This window comes from Aethalodelphis obliquidens, unplaced genomic scaffold, assembly GCF_003676395.1.
Source record: "Aethalodelphis obliquidens isolate GAN/ISIS:26980383/991018 unplaced genomic scaffold, ASM367639v1 scaffold11, whole genome shotgun sequence".
NCBI lineage: Eukaryota > Metazoa > Chordata > Mammalia > Artiodactyla > Delphinidae > Aethalodelphis > Aethalodelphis obliquidens.
The window spans coordinates 432,292-451,465 of NW_020837955.1; the positions used below are offsets into that span (position 1 = coordinate 432,292).

A 19,174-nucleotide genomic window follows, 5' to 3' on the forward strand; every position below is an offset into this window, starting at 1 on the left:
CATGTGCTTATTTATTGTCTATATGTCTTTTTTCTGTGTTGGACCGTCTGTTCAAATCTTTTGTCCATTTAAAAAAACCACCAATTTGTTTTATTATTGTTGAGTTTTGAGCATTCCCTGTATAGTCTAGACACAAGTCCTTTATCAGATATATGCTTTACAAGTGTTTACTCCAAAGGTTTGGATTGTCTTTTCATGCTTCTGCTGGTGTTTTTTAAAGATGAAAACTTTTTCATTTTGAAGTCAAATTTATCCATTTTTTTCTTGTATGCATTGTACTTTTGGCATTCTGTTAAGAAATCTTGGCCTAACCCAAGGTTACAAATAATATCTTCTATGTTTTTTTCCTAGAAGTTTTATAATCTTAGTTTTACATGAACACCTATGATCTGTTTTGAATTAATTTTTATAGATTGTGTGAAATACATATCCAGCATCATTTTCTGTTGTATGAATATCCAGTTGTGCCAGTAACATTTGTTAAATAGATTGTCTTTACTGCATTACCTTAACTCTGTTGCTCATATAGGTGTGTGCTTATTTTTGGAGTCTGTCTTCTGTTCCATTGATCGACTTGCCCATCTTTACAATTAATACCCCACTGTCATGTACATTCTAGCTTTATAATGAGTCTTGAAAATCAGACTTCGGCAAACTTGTTTTGCCTATTTTAGGTTTTTTGCATGTCCACATGAATTTAAGAATCAGATTGTCAATTTCTGTACAAAAATGTCTACTGGGATTTTTGTTCAGATTGTTGAATCTGTAGTTCAATTTGGGGGAGAACTGACATTTTAACAATATTGAATCTTGACCCATGAACAAGGTATGTCTCCTCTTTAAGTCTTATTTAATTTCTCTCAGCAGTGTTTTATAGATTTTAGTGTATAGGTCTTTACACACCTTTTGTCTGATTTATCCCTAAGTACTTTTTATTTTTGATGCTGTTGTAAATGATATTGTTTTTAAATTTTAATTTCCTCTTGTTCATTGCTAGTACAGAGAAATAAAATTGATTTTTATGTATTGATCTTGTATCTTGCAATTTTGCCAAAGTCACTAGTAGCTTTTTTGTAGAGTCCATTGAATTTTCTGCATAGGCAGTCACGTCATCTGTAAATGAAGATAGTTTTACGTTGCCTTTTTCTATTTGGATGCCTCCCTCCCTCTTTCTTGCTCTAGTGAAAACCTCCAGTACTATCCTGAATAGAAGTGGTGAGAGCACACATCCTTGTGTTTGTGACCTTAGGGGGAAAGCATTCATTCTTTATACACTAAGTATGATATTAGCTATATGTGTTTTGTAGATACTCTTCAACATGTTGAGGAGGTTCCCTACTGTTTCTAGTTTACTGAGAGTTTTGTTCAGTTTTGATACTGGTAACTTGCGTCTTCACTATTTTTTTTCCTGATCTAGCCAGAGGTTTATCAATTTTATTGATCTTCTCAAAGAATTCTTTTGGTTTCATAGATTTTCTCTGTTGTCATTCTGTTTTCTATTTGTTTCATTTCTGCTCTGATATTTCCTTTCCTCTGCTTCCTTTGAGTTTAATTTGCTCCTCTTTTTCTAGCTTTTTAAGGTAGAAGTCAAGGTTATTTATTTATCTTTCTTATTTTCTATCACAGGATTTAGTGATTATAAATTTCCCAAGTTCTGCTTTCATGGCATTCCACAAATTCTGCTGTGTTGAGTTTCATTTTCATTCAGTTCAAAATACTTTCTAATCTCCCTTTTCATTTCTTCTTAGATCCATGGGTTATTTTTAAGTGTGTTATTTAATTTCCAAAATTTCTGGACTTTCCAGAGATCTTGCTTTTATTTATTTCTAATTTAATTCCATTTTGGTCTGAAAACATATTTTGAATAACTTAAATCCTTTTAAATTTACCAAGACTTGTTTCATAGTCCAGAATATGGTCTCTTTTGGTAAATGTTCTGTGTACACTTTAGAAGAATGTGTATCCCACTGTTGTTGGATGGAGTGTTCTATAAATGTCAGTCACATCAAGTTGATTGATAATGGTTTTCAAGTCTGCTAAACCCTCACAGTCTAGTTGTTCTGTTACTAGAAAGAGTGGTAATTAAATTGCTGACTATAATTGTGGATTTGTCTATTTCTCCTTGGAATTATACCAGTTTTGCTACATGTAGTTGATGCTCTGTTATTAGGTGCATAAACATTTAGGATTGTTTGGTCTTCTTGATAAGTTAACCCCCTTATTATTAAGAAATAATTATCTTTATCCCTGGTAATGACATTCTTTGCTCTGAATTCTACTTTGATAATAACTCATTATTGACTGGGGGATTTTTTGCAGAAACTAACGCCTGCAGCCAGTGATTTGTTATGTTAACTGATATTGATTCGTCTCCCGTCAGTAACATTGGGGTAACAAAAGACGTATTAATACATCTCTGGTCAATAATGTGATAATACAGGCACTACAGCTTTCTTTTGATTAGTATTAGTATGGTATCACCTTTTCCATCTTTCCACTTTTAACCTATTTGTGTCTTTATTTAAAGTGCTTTTCATGTAAGCAACATATACGGTTGAGTGATTTTATCCAGTCTGAAAATCTCTCTCTTTATCTGGATGTTTAGACCATTTATATCTAATGAGATTATGGATATGGTTAGGTTAAGTCTTCCTGTTTGTTTTCTGTTCATCCTATCTGTTCTTTGTTTTCCTTTTCATCCCTTTTCTGCTCTTTAAAACATTGAGTGTTTTTTAAGATTTAATTTTCTTCTTTGTTGGTTTATAAGCTGAAACTTTATTTCAGTGTTTTTAGATTTTATTTATTTTATTTTTTTAGGGTTTATATTATATATCTTTAACTTGTCACAGTCTGCCTTCAAGTGATACTTTACTACTTCAAAAATACTATAAGAACCTTACTTTCATTTCTTCCCGCCTACACCCCAGTCTTTATGCTACCGTTGTCATACATTTTATTATATATATGTTATAAACCCTAGAATATGATGTTATTTTTAAACACTTTTATTTTTAAGGAGATTAATAAGAAAAATATCTGTTTACACTTATATAATGTAACTACCATTTCTGGTGTTCTTTATATCTTTGAGTAGAGCTGTATTTCCATCTGTCATTTTCCTTCCATGTGAAGGACTTTCTTTAACGTTTCTTCTATTGTGAGTTGGCTGGTAATGACTTCTTTCAGCTTTTTTTTTTTTCTTCATTTCTTACGTCTGGGGTTTGTTGAGCTTTGTGGGATCCGTGGGTTTACAATTTTCATTGAATTTGAAATATTTTTCAGATATTTTTTCTGTCCTCTCCCTTATTTGGGGACTCTATTACACACATTAACTGGCTTGAAGTTTTCTGATATTATGTTTTTAATTTTTTTTTCTTTCTGTGTTTTATTTTGGATAATTCTAATTGCTGTGTTTTTAAGTTCATTAATCTTTTGTTTTTCAGTGTCTGATCTGTCGTTAACTCTACTTAGTGTGTTTTTCATCTCAGACATGGTATAGTTTTAATCTCTACAACTTCAGTTTGGATCCTTTCTTATATCTTCCATGTCTCTATTCAACTTTTTGATCATAAGATCCAAATTGAACTTCTAAAAATTTATTTTAAAATAAAACTGACTTAAGATACCAAGTGATGGGTATCTTTGTAGTATTTTTTTTAATTTAAAAAAAGTTAGCATAGTTGTAGTATCTTGAATATAAAGTCCGTGTTTTTCTTATTCTTCTGTCCCATTACCCCATTATTTGATGTCTTTTCTTATCCCTAGGTCTATTTGAAAATGTGCTTCTGTGCACTATATAGGATTATTAACATGTATTTTTAAAAGTCTAAAAGACAGTTTTGTATCTGGCCATCAAATAGGTGTTTAGAAATGCACATTTCATTTGATAGTATTTGTAAATTACTTTGCATCTCAGAAGAGTGTCCATTTTACCCTGTTATTAACAGGGCTCCAGGCCCACTGTAAGCAACGGCATGATTTTTAATTAGTTTAAGGAGAGAGGTTTAATACAGGGAAGTAGATGCCTACAAAGTATTTGAAGGGCTGGAGGAGTAGGCCTTCACTAGGTTTCCAGGAACAGCCAAGTCCCAGCACTCCTGGACTACTCTGTTGAGGTCAGGAGCTGACACATCAGAAAGTTGCTGTTGATACTTCTGGTGAAAAAAAAGTCACTGTCTTTACCATGGTTTGAAAGCTACCACTGCTGCTACAGACTTTGCTGAATTAGGAAGAGGCTGCTAGCTCTAGAACCGCATCATTTGTGCCGTGATCTCAGCAAGCGAAGTGGATGCTCTGTCTTCTGCTTTTCTCCCTATGTCCCAACTCCAAATCAAGGCCTTGAGTGTGAGTACAACCTAATTATGGATTAATTGGATTAGCGCATAATTCCTAATTATGTCTGGAACCCAAACTGCAAGGTTGTCCAGGAAATACATTTTTAAACTTTCTGCCCTATACCCCTTTAAAATGAAATTGGTGTGGAAACTGAAATATTTGGTCCACATCACAGTATCTCTCGAAGAGGATAAAAAACAAAAAGGTAATTCAGTGATTAGCTTACATTTAAACAGTACACTCTGTAGGAAATGAAAGTGGTATTTTCTTTCATGTATTTATAAACAGTTCTGTTTCTGGCCCTGTTGGGCTCACCATCTTGCTTCTGAGGTCAACAAGGGATTTTACCGTATAGCATCAGGATGATGATCATCTGAACACACTATTATATTTGCTATGAAAAGATATGAATGTTGGCAACCAATACTGTACTCATCTTTACCTGACATCTAAAAGATGGCTTCACAATTGTTCAAGTGATAACAGTATTTTGAGGCACACTCACCATACTTTTACCTCTTAATAATAATTCTCTTTTCTCTACTAGATAAATTATTCCCCTTTAAATCATACAAACCTAATATAAGGAACTTGGAGGAAACAATCTGTGTTTTAACAACTCGGAATCTCCAGCGCCATCTAGCCTAACCCCCATTTTAATGCTTGAACATCTCTGGGTCATCATGGCTCGCCTGTTCTTGGCCCCTTTAGGGCATCTCTCATGGTATTGACCCACCACTTCCAAAGGCAGTCTGTACTTTTTGGGGTTACCAGAGATTTGAGATCCAGTATAAGAACTAACTCTCTGTAGCTTTCTCTTTTTGACAGCCCTACTTTTTTTCTTCTAGTAACTGGCAGTCTTACATTCTGCGGCATAAAAATCCATTGTTTCATGTATTACAAAGTTCAGTCTCTCAACATTCTGGTTGTTCTCTTTTAGACCATGCCTAGTTTCTTCCTGGAAGTATGCTTAAATGAAGAGATGAATATACATCTTTAAAATATACCTGTCCCAAATTATTGCCTTTGATTGGGCATCAGCCTCCATGAGATCATTTGTATGGCTTCTTGAATCATCTGTGTGCTTTACCTGCAAAAGCCCCATGAGATTAATCTCATACCTAGAAATCAGGATTTCTTTTGTCATCTGTTTACCTTTTCTTGACCCCTGAAGTGGTTTTTTCAAACCTGCTTCCAAGTATATTTTCCCTGTCCAGTAATCAAATCTGTCACTGTAACGTGCTGGGAGCTACTCTAGTTTGCTCAAGTACACATAGGAAGTTACAGTGTGCTTGTAGTTTAAGAACCAAATGTGAGTAATTCTTTTCTAAATGGTTGTTTTCTACCTGGTAAGGCTTGTTTTCTTTGAGAATGAAGAAATAAGATTAGATGTTTTTCTAATGATAAAAAAAAAGAGTGTGCTCTTATCAAACATTAAATACAAGTTGGTCAGGTTGAACTGTTACATTTTCTTGTGCACACATAGATTTTAAAGCTTAAATGTAGATAAAATTATATACACCTTTGAGGTCCTGCCATTTTAAATATTCTTAGTCAAAAGCCAGCAGTATTGGTTCTGGCTATTTTATATATTAGCAGCTTACCTTTCCCAGCCAATTCTCACATAAGTCTTGGACTGGTAACGATTTGCTGTTTACTTATTTAGGGTATGAAAATGGAAGGATGTGCATATTGACTGTAGCTGACCTCTGTGATGTTGGTTTGGGGAGAGTTTGCTAGGTAAGAGTCCACATCATGTAAGTCAAACGAGGAGTCTAGTTTGGATATACGGAGTGAAGCGCTGGCAGTTGGCTTCAGTGTGTTGTGTATAAATCGAGTGAAAATGGCACATGAATGTGTTTGTCTTGGTACCACTGCAGAACTCAGTGATTATGGTTTGTTGCCACTCTTCTCTTACAGCTGTCCTGTGAGTTAAATAACTGGGAGGCAGATAATTTTTCAGATTTCCTGTCAGTAAGCCTGTTGAAAATAAGAGAGCCACCCAAATTGGTTTTTAAATGCAGAGGTTTCAAAAAATAATATAGCCATAGCATCCTATAATAGTTGTTAGTGACTTCTATATTTGACATCATGGAGCTGACTCCTTTATTTTACACAAATGGAGAAACAGGCCCAAACAGAAATGCCCTGCCCGTGGACACTTGAATTTGTATATTTTTTCTGTGTTATTCTGTTTCCTCCTTAAAAATTCTTTCACACGAATATAAATATACTCCACACATTTATTCTTTCACTCATTTATACATCAAGCAGGTATTAACACTGTATTACATACTGGAAAGAATCCTGCCCTGAAGGAGCCTATAATCCAGCAGGGAGACAGGAAAGAGCTGTGTCACAGAATGCAGTGAATGCTCTGATGGCAGCCTCCCCAGTGTATTGTAACGGGAACTTTTTTGATCTATGATGTGACTAGATATTGCTTTTGTTTATCTCATTTTTGCTTGGGACTTAGGTGTGCTTTTTCAGTTTTTGAATCTGAGGACCCAGGCCTTTCTTCACTTTTGAAAATTTTCCACCCATTATTTCCTCACATATTGCCTCTCCCCCATTCTCTTCATTCTCTTTCTGGGAATAAAGGTCACTGTGTCTTCTGCCGTGCGTCCTGTCTGCCTCTGTGCACTGCACTCTGGGTTGATTTCTTCAGTGTTCTGTTTCTATTCACTAACGCTCTCCTCAGCCAAGTCTAGATCTGCCATTGAGAGAGTTTAATGTCTACATGTTTTTATTTCGTACACTTTTTCCACAATTTCCTGTGTTTGCATTATGTTTTTTATTTTTCATTTATCTCTGTGAACATACAATTCAAGTTTCTTTCCCTTAGTTTCCCCAGTGTACTATGAATTGTGTGCTTATGTATAAAAACAATTCTGTTGTAGTAAATATTACCTAAAACTCTAGATGTGAAAATTCTTCATAGTTTGCAGTAAATATGCTCGATACATCACCCTCTAATAAGTGGAGGTGTGCAGTTGTCCACTAATTAATTATTCCCTTCACATATGGCCATTTTTACAGCATCTAAATAGGTGAAGCTACCACTAAGGATTTGTTTAATTTAACATAGCATATACTTATATCATGTTTATTCTGTTCAAGGCACTGTTCTTCTCAGGGCTTTACAAATATTAATTCATTTGATCCTCATATGAGCACTATGAAGTAGGTACTGTCATTGTCACTCTCCTTTTATAGGTGAGGCACAGAAAAATGGGATGAGTTGCCCAAGGTTCCCTCGTTGGGAGTTGGCCTGTGGTGGAATTGGTATTCAGACCAGCCTCCACATCCATGCTCTTAGCTCACTTGTTCTTTGCATGCCACTCAGCCAGCCACTACCTTTTCAAGCCACATGTCCCTCTTAATGAACCTCACCCAGCTCCACTCCCTTTGTGTCTACATTCTTGAAGCACTTAATAAGTCTATACTGAGCCGATTTCAGGTGTTCTTCTGTTTGCTTCCTATGTCTAAATCTTGTGTCTTCATTAATTTATTCATTCTTCAAACAAGTGTGTATTAATCACCCGTTACATGGTGGGTGCCATGTCACGCATTGAGCATAAATGTGGCATTAACACAGAGACACCCTGTGTGCTGCCTAAATCTCTTCCAAACCGTGTGCTTCTGTAAGTCCCCATGCCGCAGCTGTAGTCCAGGACCTCACCATTTCTACTGGTGCAGCAGCCGACATACTGGTCTCCGTGCTTCAGCCTGTCTCTGCCTGCTCTGGGCACTGCTGGAGGAGAAGACGACAGTACACAGTTCAGTGTGCTAAGTGCCATAGTCCAGAGAAGTGCCCCTGATTCAGTCTCGTGGTGGCAGGGAAGGTTTTCTGGAAGAAGAGATGTCAAAGGTGAGTCCTTAAGAAGTAAGAGTTAGATGGAGATAGAGGTGAACAGTGTTCAGGGCAGAGAGAAAGGTACAAGGCCAAAACTCCTAGGGAAGAGAAGAACACATGGCATGTTTGAGGTACTGAGAAAAACTCACTATGCTGGTGGAACTTGAAATGTGCCGCTGGCAGCGAGGTGAGTCCGGAGCGGCCACATTGGTGCTAAGAGCGCTGAGATGTCAGTGCAGGTGTAGAGCTGGAGTTACACAGTTGAAGCTGTTTTAGTTAGGTGACTGTGCAGTTTGGTGAGGGGATTTAGAAAGCTATTGGAATAGGCTGGGTGATGATGGTCTGAACTAAGGAGGTGGTGCTGGGGACGAGAGAAGTGAGCAGATTGCAAGCAAGATGAGCAGGAGGTAGGAACAACGACAGTGCTGGTGGCTGAGGGATTGTGGTGGTCGGCTAGGTGAGGTCTGGCCTAGACTAAAGGTTGACATCATTCACTTTGACAGAGGTGAGATGGCAGTTTAGGGGAAAGATGGTGAGTTTGGTGGCAGATGTGCAAGTATGAGGTACTTGTGGGGGGTCCAGCTGCAAATATCCAGAATTCAGTTGTGTTTGAATCTCTGTAGGAAAATCTATTGAAGCTAGAGATAGAAATTTTAGAGTTGGTGACATATACACAGTAAAGGATGCCCTAGGAATAGGTAAAATTTTCAGTTGGAATGAATAGCCTGAGGAGAAGTAAGGGTGTGTGATAGGACACCATGGAAGCAGAGCCACCATGTCGAGTCACTGTCTCACAGACACCTTGTGCTGATAGGTACCTTTGGTGCTTGCTGTATTTCAGAATATGTTATATCTTTCTTCCATGTCACTTTTGCATAGGCGAAAAAGTTTTTCATTCACTTGTCCTTGTGCTGTGTTTGTGCATTTTTTGTGTTTGCTTATGAACTCAATTTACCACATTTCAGAAGCCTGTCTTTTTTAAACATCACGAGACGGGGTCGGGGGTCTGGGGTCGTGGGGAGTGGTGGTGAGAGGAATTGGGAGACTCGGGTTGACACACATACACTATTGACAGTATGTATAAAATAGATAACTAATGAGAACATACTGTATTGCATGGGGAATTCTACTTAGTACACTGTGGTGACCTAAATGGGAAGGAAATCCAAAAAGGAGGGGATATATGCATATGTATAGCTGATTCATTTTGCTGTACAGTAGAAACTAACACAACATTGTAAAGCAACTATACTCCAATAAAAATTAATTAAAAATAAATAAACATCAGGAGACTACTTTTATTTATTTTTTAATTAATTTATTTTTTAATATAAATCTGATTTTTTTTTAAAATTAATTAATTTATTTAATTTTGGCTGTGTTGGGTCTTCATTTCTGTGCGCGGGCTTTCTCTAGTTGCGGTGAGCAGGGGCCACTCTTCATCGCAGTGCGCGGGCCTCTCACTGTTGTGGCCTCTCTTGTTGCGGAGCACAGGCTCCAGATGCGCAGGCTCAGTAGTTGTGGCTCACGGGCTTTGTTGCTCTGCAGCATGTGGGATCTTCCCAGACCAGGGCTCGAACCTGTGTCTCCTGCATTGGCAGGCAGACTCTCAACCACTGCGCCACCAGGGAAGCCCGAGACTACTTTTAGATTCACAGCATCAGGTTATATGTGAATAACTAGTAGTGGTTGCAGTTACAAGAAAGTCCTAATAATATCTTTTGCCTCAGGGCTTTGGTTTTTGAATTAGGTTTAGGCTGATTAAGTATAATGCTTGTATATTACTAGCTGTGTAATTAGCATTTATAAGCAGAGTCACCATCCAAATTGTGAAAGACACGCTCAGGTTATTCATACTGTTCCCTAAGGTTCATCAGTATCTGTTCCCTGAGAGCAAAGGATATTTGAAGAGAAATATCAAATTTCTCTTCAAATTAACTGTGTGAGCCTCTGCTTACCAGCACGGTTCTTGTGGCCACTCAGTGAGCGTCACCATTCTCTTTTCTGGGTCTCAGTGGCCCTCCCATACCAACCCACTGATGGCAGTTATCATCCTAAATCTAACTCACGGGTAAAGAGACTAGAATCTTTTATCAAGTGAACTTTGAAACTGCCTTTGAAAAAATTATTCCATTAAGTTCAAGGTAATACTGAGAGTTTTTTGAAGAAAATTTGAACTTCGAGCCCCTTACTTTAAAAAATTATTTATTATGAAAAACAGAAAAATTGTGGGGGGACTACTTTAGTTTTAAAGAAACTAAAGAGGCATAACAACCAAATATAATATGTAAACCTTGATGGAACCTGCTAGGAAAAATAGGCAGCTATAAACTGTCTTTTTTGAGACAACTGGGAAATCTGAATATTGTCTATATATTAAATGATAATTATAGAATTATGGCTAATTTTCTTAGACGTGAAAATGACACTGTGGCTATATAGGAGAATGTTCTTGTTCTTAGAACATGCATTCAGAAATATGTAGGGATAACGTGTAATGTCTGCAACTTACTTTCAGGTGGTTCAGCCAGAAAAAGAAAAATAACAAGGAAAAGAAAAAAAAATGTGTGTGTGTGTGTATCAGAGAAAGAGAGGAAGAAAGCAAATGTGGCAAATTTTATAACAGTTGATGCATCTTGTTGAAGGATATAGGGTATTCATTATACTGTTCTTACAAATTTTCTGTAGATTTTTAAATTTTCAAAATAAAAATTTTGGGAAATAAAAGAATATGCCATTTTCTAACATGAGATAAAGCCAGGGTTGCAGTAAACAATGAGATAAAGCCAGGGTTGCAGTAAACAATGATAAATAGTAAACAGTGATAGACAATTAAAAGGCCAGTGGATGAATTATTTAATGAGATGCTTCATAGGTATTCAGCTATTTTAAAATCTGATTCCAAACTTTTTATGATACTTTAGGAGTATGCAGTCATTGGTTGATATTTATGCCCAGTTGTTGAAATAAAGAGTTCTCTTTTTAAATTGTGGTTATTGCTGATCATTGATGTTTCTCATCCATCACATGAGCAGAATATTCAAAATGGAACCTGTGACTAGATTAGGTTTTCTCTGTGTTGTATTTTAGGAGATTTACTTCCTTTGTTTAGGTTTTCATGCTGTCAAATATCTGTACTTTAGGTGTTCTCAGATGTGTGGCTCACTCTGTCTCTTGTTGACCTTTCTTCTGTGATATATTAAAAGAAGAGTCTTCAAACTGGTGTGTCCAAGGCTGGGAGGCCTGTGCAGACTTCCCAAAGGGCACACAAGCATGGGTGGGCTGAAGGGGATTTGTTTTCAGATCCTCTCTTTCTACATATACTTGAGCCTAAAACTACTCCTATGAGTTTTCCACCTGCATCTCTTCTTCTACTCGGAAGAAGAAAGACATACCCCTTAATTTTACTCTGTAGCATTGTCCTAGGAAATAAAAATCTCAGGCCATCAAAGGGACAATTGGAATTACTGGTTTTGGGAATTCTCCTTTCAATAAATAATCAAATTACTGTATACCTGCCTGGTTAGTTTATCTTTTCTTGTCTTATACAAACTGTATTTCTGATGCTTCAGAAGTAGGGTATGTTGGCCTATGATTACTTGTTATGAACTCAGATACACCATAGATATAGATTGATGAAAGTGACTTCACCTCTTCCATCCCCCAAAATGCCGTTCTGCAGTGAAGAGCTTTTAAGGGAGAAACCTTTGAGAGCAAAGCAAAGTAAGCTTCAAGTGACAAAAATGGCTTTAAAAGAAAATGTAACTTATTTAACAATAAGCTGAGTTTTTAGCTATTCTCAGTTCTTAGTTGCTAGGATGGGTCACTAGCCATAGAGTAATGCACATTTGGACAGCTGAAGCAGAACTTGTTAGTGAAGCCAGTTGTTTTCTGTGTGACTGGAATATTTTCTTGGACTATACAGTTTTTCAAGATATTCCAGGTAAAATATGAGGATAAAATTTTTTTTGATCTCTTTCCAATAAAATGTATGTCATTCAACAAAGCAGGTAATATTGAATCATATTATGAAATATTTATTCCAGTTACACTTAATCCTCATAAAATACTTTATATTTTCTACCACCTGTTAATAAAAAATGAAATTATATTCTTGCTGCCAGACTGATTTGTTTTTAGCAGTGTAGTAATTACAGTAGGTTTTTAGGAATTTCACCTTGGTATTTGCTCCACATCCTCTCTTGTGTGGTAGAATGGAATTCATAGCCTACATAAGTTTTTAGATCATAACAAAAGTACATGATTGAGTTCCCTTGGAAGCCTGGTGATTGGCCCAGGCCTGAATCTTACTTGACACCTAATTTAGACCCTAGTCCTTTTCTGAATCTTAAGTCTGACTTTGCTTTGCCCAAACCACACATATCTTCATTCGTACTTTTTATCCTGGCCAGCACTACTTCAGCATTGATGTTTCCAGCATCGAGGGAACTTTATCTGCTATAATTTAGATTAAATATACAGTATACTGTGTCAGGTGTCCAAGGATTGCTTAAATGTTTAAAAATGTTATTATTGTGAAACTGTGTTTTTCCTATATTTAAGTAGGTCCACATAAGGTATTTATAAACTCTCTCTCTGATGTATATGTCCAATAATCCTCTCCATTCTCCATTCTCTTCCTCCATGGATGGGTGTTAGTGGGTGGATATGTAAAAAAGAGAAAGAGAAGCTAGCATCTCTGTCTCTGATGTGGCATTTAAAAAATTCTACCATGTAGTTTTTACCTGCTGGTTGGTTTACCTGTTTATATCCCATAATAGACTATCAATTCCTTACTGGTAGGGATGATATTTTCTTCATCAACAGAACTCCCTTGTAGCTTATAGGATGGTGCTATCCATGTTTGAATGAAGACATTCTCAATCTTTCGTGAATGATAATTGTAATTTTTATGCAAATATTTTCATTTTCAGTGCAGGTCAAAAAAGTATAAGATGGTAGTTGGAAAAATCTGGTAAATATTTTCTTGTGTAAACTTCCTGCCAGTATAACTGTTAGCGCTTCCACAGCTGTGGAATTCTCAATGCTTCTGTTATAAAACTGGCACAGTCCCCAGGTCTCTGACAAGTTCAGTGGTTTGAAAGCTAAGTCGTTTTAACTAGAAGCATTGTCGTCTAGAGCAGTGATATGATACTGATAGCTTCAAGAATGCTCTTGAATGTGGCATATAAGGAAGAAGAGGGCTCTAGGTAGAAAACTATGCCAGTGTCTGAGGGCATGGTTTGCGGCTGAGCTGGGATCAGCAGGCCAGGCCAGGCCTGGCATTATTAATGAGATAATGTGGAAAGGTTCTCACAGGGTGTTCCCTTAGGCAACCTGTTAGTAGCTGAGGAAGTCCAGTCCTCCTGAAATGCCCAGATAAGCTTACAGTAAAGGTCAGAGCAAACTGGATATCTCATCCAGAGTATAGGGCAACATTTGAGGGAGCAAGTTTCAAGATTCTGGGAAGCAGGAGTTCATCAGGTCAAGGGTCTTCAGAGCAATGACAGAGAATTCACCCATCCATGAATGGGTGTTGGCTGCAGGCAGGGTTATTGATACTTTCCTCCTGCAGCTTTAGGGATATGTCATTACAGCTGTCTTAAGAGTTTGAAGGTCTTGGTTGAAATGTCAGTAGTGGGGAAAGTAGACACGTCATCAAGTGCAGACTCTATATTCTGTCTCACTTGGGTCTCTCTTTTCTGCATTTCGTGTGGCACTGTGATCATAGAATCAAAAGTACTCTGGGACAGTCCCAACTTTGATGCAGAGTTTTTATGAAAATTGGAAGGACTTAACTTGACAACCATTGCCTTGCCCTATTTCAGAATTCTTAAGAAAGCTTGGCCCTCCATAATCAAGGCTTCCACCTCATACACCCAAAAGGAATCAGAATTCTTTATGAGACACTTGGAATATGTGTGAGTCCATCACTGTTGTATTAAATGCCAGGGAGGCTACTCTTTGGAGAAATACCTTTACCTGTACACATGTAGGTTTTAAGGTCTTCAAGGGTGGTTCTGTCAGTGGGAATTTTAAACTCAGGGCAGAGAGGTACTTGAAAAGAGGATATGAGTCAAGGAAGAGATGACAGTAGTTGAGAGACAATAGGAACAAACAAAATGATAACTCAAAAATTTTACGTTATAGTTTAAAATATATGAGAAACAGTAGACTGATGCCCAAGGTGATGATTATCTTAAAATTGAAGAATTAGTTTATCACATAGAATTAATGTATTACCTGACAACTCCTTGTGCTTCTTTGATTGTTTGTCATGGAGAAAATGTTGAAAACCCTTGCCTGTTTTATATATTTAAAATGTGTTCATCCAGGCCTTAGCCTACTATGGAGAACATGGAAAATACAGGAAAATGTGAACGACACTATGTTCCAAAATCTTCCCTTGTAAAGTGTTAGTTTCTTACAACAGTTACAGGCCCTTCTTCCAGAAGTTCTCTTTTTACAGTATACACTCCGTCCTCCGTATCCGTAGGTTCCACATCTGCTAATTCAAGCAGCTTCGGATCAAAAATATTCGAGAAAAAAATTCTGGAAGGTTCCCCAAAGCAGAACTTGAATTTGTTGCAACTATTTACATAGCACTTACATTGTATTGGGTATTATAAGTAATCTAGAGATGATTTAAGGTATATGGGAAGATGTGCGTAGACTATATGCTAACGCATTTTATATAAGGAACTTGAGCATCTGTGGATTTTGGTATCTGTGGGGGTCCTGGAACCACCCCCGCCCCCCATGGATACCGATGACTATATACATATTATCATTCTTGGAGTAGGGAGTACAAGAAGGCTCTAAAACACAGGGTAGAATTGAACATGTGTACGATACATAAGAAGGAGTTTTGATAACCTGGTTAAATGCTAAGGATTCATAATTCTGCTGCCAACTGACTGATACTCTAGGGAAAATTGGTGTCCCTGGTGTGCCTTGTTCATTGTGAGAAACAGTTTGCCCTCCTTTTAATTTGTTCCTAAAGTCCGATAGTCCCATAGACACCTCAGGGCAAACAATGAGGCTTACAGTAATCAAGATACATTTTTTTGGCCTTTAAAAGATATTTATCTATAACAGAAGTGATATTTAAATCAGGGGTGAAAGGATGAATGAGTTAATAAATAAGGTTGGAACAACTCACTTTCCATGCAGAAAATTAAGATCCCTACTTCACACAAAACACAAAAGCAAATTTCAAATAGATTAAAGAAAGCTCCAAGTGTAAAAAACCAAATCTTTTAAACTGCTTGAAGAAAATATAGGCAATGTCTTTAGAATCTTGGGTCACAGAAGGTTTCTTTCTTTTTTTTTTTTATACAGCAGGTTCTTATTAGTCATCCATTTTATACACATCAGTGTATACATGTCAATCCCAATCTCCCAGTTCATCACACCACCCCCCCACCCGCCACTGCTTTCCCCCTTGGTGTCCATACGTTTGTTCTGTACATCTGTGTCTCTATTTCTGCCCTGCAAACCGGTTCATCTGTACCATTTTTCTAGGTTCCACATATATGCGTTAATATACGATATTTGTTTTTCTCTTTCTGACTTACTTCACTCTGTATGACAGTCTCTGGATTCATCCATGTATCTACAAATGACCCAATTTCATTCCTTTTTATGGCTGAGTAATATTCCATTGCATATATGTACCACATCTTCTTTACCCATTCGTCTGTCGATGGGCATTTAGGTTGCTTCCATGACCTGGCTATTGTAAATAGCGCAGCAGTGAACATTGCGGGGCATGTGTCTTTTTGAATTATGGTTTTCTCTGGGTATATGCCCAGTAGTGGGATTGCTGGGTCATATGGTAATTCTATTTTTAGTTTTTTAAGGAACCTCCATACTGTTCTCCATAGTGGCTGTATCAGTTTACATTCCCACCAACAGTGCAAGAGGGTTCCCTTTTCTCCAGCATTTGTTGTTTGTAGATTTTCTGATGATGCCCATTCTAACTGGTGTGAGGTGATGCCTCATTGTAGTTTTGATTTGCATTTCTCTAATAATCAGTGATGTTGAGCAACTTTTCATGTGCTTCTTTGCCATCTGTATGTCCTCTTTGGAGGAATGTCTACTTAGGTCTTTGCCCATTTTTGGATTGGGTTGTTTGTTTTTTTGATATTGAGCTGCCTGAGCTGTTTATATATTTTGGAGATTAATCCTTTGTCCGTTGATTCGTTTGCAAATATTTTCTCCCATTCTGAGGGTTGCCTTTTCGTCTTGTTTGTAGTTTCCTTTGCTTTGCAAAAGCTTTGAAGTTTCATTAGGTCCCATTTGTTTCTTTTTGTTTTTATTTCCATTACTCTAGGAGGTGGATCAAAAAAGATCTTGCTGTGATTTATGTCAAAGAGTGTTCTTCCTGTGTTTTCCTCTAAGAGTTCTATAGTGTCCGGTCTTACATTTAGGTCTCTAATCCATTTTGAGTTTGTTTTCGTGTATGGTGTTAGGGAGTGTTCTAATTTCATTCTTTTACATGTAGCTGTCCAGTTTTCCCAGCACCGCTTATTGAAGAGCCTGTCTTTTCTCCATTGTGGGCACTTGGCACAGGCTCTGAAATTCTATGTTGACTTTAAAAACACACATGCTAACATAAAAGCATTTAATACTGTAACTAGATAGTCCAAATGCCATCAGTTAGGATGCTTTCAGCTGCAAGTAACAGAACAACCAACCCAACCTGGATTAAACAATGGTAAGCTTTACCAGCTCATATAAAAGGAGGTCTGTGTAAAAGGGCAGGATGGGCTTCAGAGGTGGTTGATCCAGCATATCAGAGGCCTGTTCAAAGACCTGGGTTCTTTCTGTCTGTCTCCTCTACCATTCATGGGGTTTACTTCATCTCAAGGCAGATTTCCACTGAGGTTGTAGATAGTTGTCAGCATTCCTGTCTGTGCATGACCTTGTGCATGGGAGGAAGAGAAGAAGAGAAGCTTGTTGCTCTCTCTACGGGTGAGAAGGTAATTTCCCAGATGCCTCCAGCAGATCTCACCTCATGAGCCAGAAGTGGGCTCTTGCCAGTCGACCTACTCCAGGAAAAAAGGGTGAGGTGAGCATCCTGAGATGCATGGTAACTCTGGGGAGAGAGGAATAATGAAGAGAATTGGGGCTCTGTTGAGGAGGAAGAAGGGGAAGCAACCAGCAATATTCCCCCTAGTCATTTTGTTTTAATGCTACTCTTTTGATGTCTGTTATGCCATAAGGTTTTTGAGTTAGAACTATTTTTTATGTGGCCACATGAGATGTCTTTCTTTTTTTCTGAGTAGTGTGATTTCTCTTTTAAGATGGCAGAGTGAAGCCAACTTTCAAAATATCCATCCTTTTAGACTTGAAGATATGAACAGCAAATGGATAAAAGTTAGCAGAAATATACCAACAGCAAATTCAAAGGACACAGCTGATGGTCAGTAAGAGAAATGAAAGTTTCCAAGAATTCAGAGGGTTTGGCTCAGAGTCGTTCTTCACCTGTCACTATGCAGAGGCTCTGTGAGAGAAAAGGATAGTGAGCAAATACTGCAAAATCCTTAATGGGTGTGGCAGAAGAGTGGGTGAATACAGGCAGTGCTGTGCTGTAGGAGCACTGGGAATTCCAGGTGACTGGAAACCCTTCCCTGAATGTTTCTCTCATGTGACAAAGAAAAGCATACTAGAGATCGTTATTTTGGTACATCCCAGCTGGGAAAGAAGTAGAGAAGAAAGGCAGAATGACAGTAAACCCTGGAGCTGATTATCTTCATCAGTAAACTGGGAGTTAGCAGAACACCTGACAGAAGGCAACCTTGATAAAGGGAGTCTCTGGTGAACAGTAAGTGGAAGAAGGAGCACATAGTGAACCCGGGGTGGCAGGGCTACCTTATCTCTTTCATGGGCTAGGTAGGGGTGTGCATTGGATAGTCAGGATTTGAAGGAAATGGAATGATTACAAAGGAACAACCTGGGCTGACTCTTTCTGATGGAAATGAAATATCACAAGGTTTGAGGGAATTACAGAATGTTAGGGAGGAGCAGAATATATCCCTGGGAGAAGAGGCTGCTTGTAACCCTAGCCCCTGTTGAGCTGGATCCCTTTTCCTTTTATCACACTCCTGAACCTCCCTTCCCCCAACACACCTGCACAAAGCTGCTAGAATGCAGCACCAGCTGAGGATGTGGCTGGGAGGGGAAAGTTTCCCCTAGACTACACTGTAACACTGACAGAAGTGCTCCGCAGAATATCCTGAGCCACTGAGAAGACACGGCCAGGCCTGTGCACTCACAGCAAGGTGGAGAGGAAGGCACAGTGCCTGCAGAAAAAAGATGCAGTCTGTTCTGGAAGAAATAATAATTTCCCTTCAAAACAGAAGAGTCCTTCACGAGCTATTAAGAAACTGAGTTTCATAGAACATTGGCTCAGAAATGATAATAATAAAATAATAAAATAACAGAATGAGGCGGAAAGGGGAAAATATGGGGCCAAGGAGACTCATAGAGAACCAATTTGCAGAATAAACAAACCAGAAGCAGCTAGGAACGGAATAGTCATGGCTGAAAAATTACTGACAGAGCACAGTCTTGAGATATTCAGTGAGTGCAGAAGAAAAAGAAACAAAGATTGAAACAAGTGAAAATGATAGGTGTGGTATTGGACTTCCTGGAGGCGGAGCTGAGCAAGAAGTATGGGCCTTCAGTTTTTTGTTCAAGTTCCTCTTGGAATTAGGTTTTTGGTTGCAGAGAATTGACCACTTTAGACAGCACTCATTTGGAAATGTGTAAGCATTGACAAATGGTGAAAATGAATGTTCATGTTCTTCCTAGAAGAATACCAATGAGATGAAAGATTTATTTATAGCCTGAGATACCAGGAAAATTCCCCTTTGAAGCAATTTGTTTCCTGGCAGTGATACTAAAAGCTCCCTTCCCCCACCACATGATGATTTTCTGTGCTTTGCAGGACCTGGTCTTTTGTTAAATGTAAATACT

At 37.9% G+C, this 19,174-nt stretch overlaps 1 protein-coding gene across 12 annotated transcripts in view; it reads left to right on the forward strand.

Annotated features, from left to right (window-relative positions):
- MARCHF8 (membrane associated ring-CH-type finger 8) overlaps window positions 1-19,174 on the forward strand; it is a 111,788-nt gene that overhangs the window by 54,077 nt on the left and 38,537 nt on the right. The window lies entirely within an intron of this gene.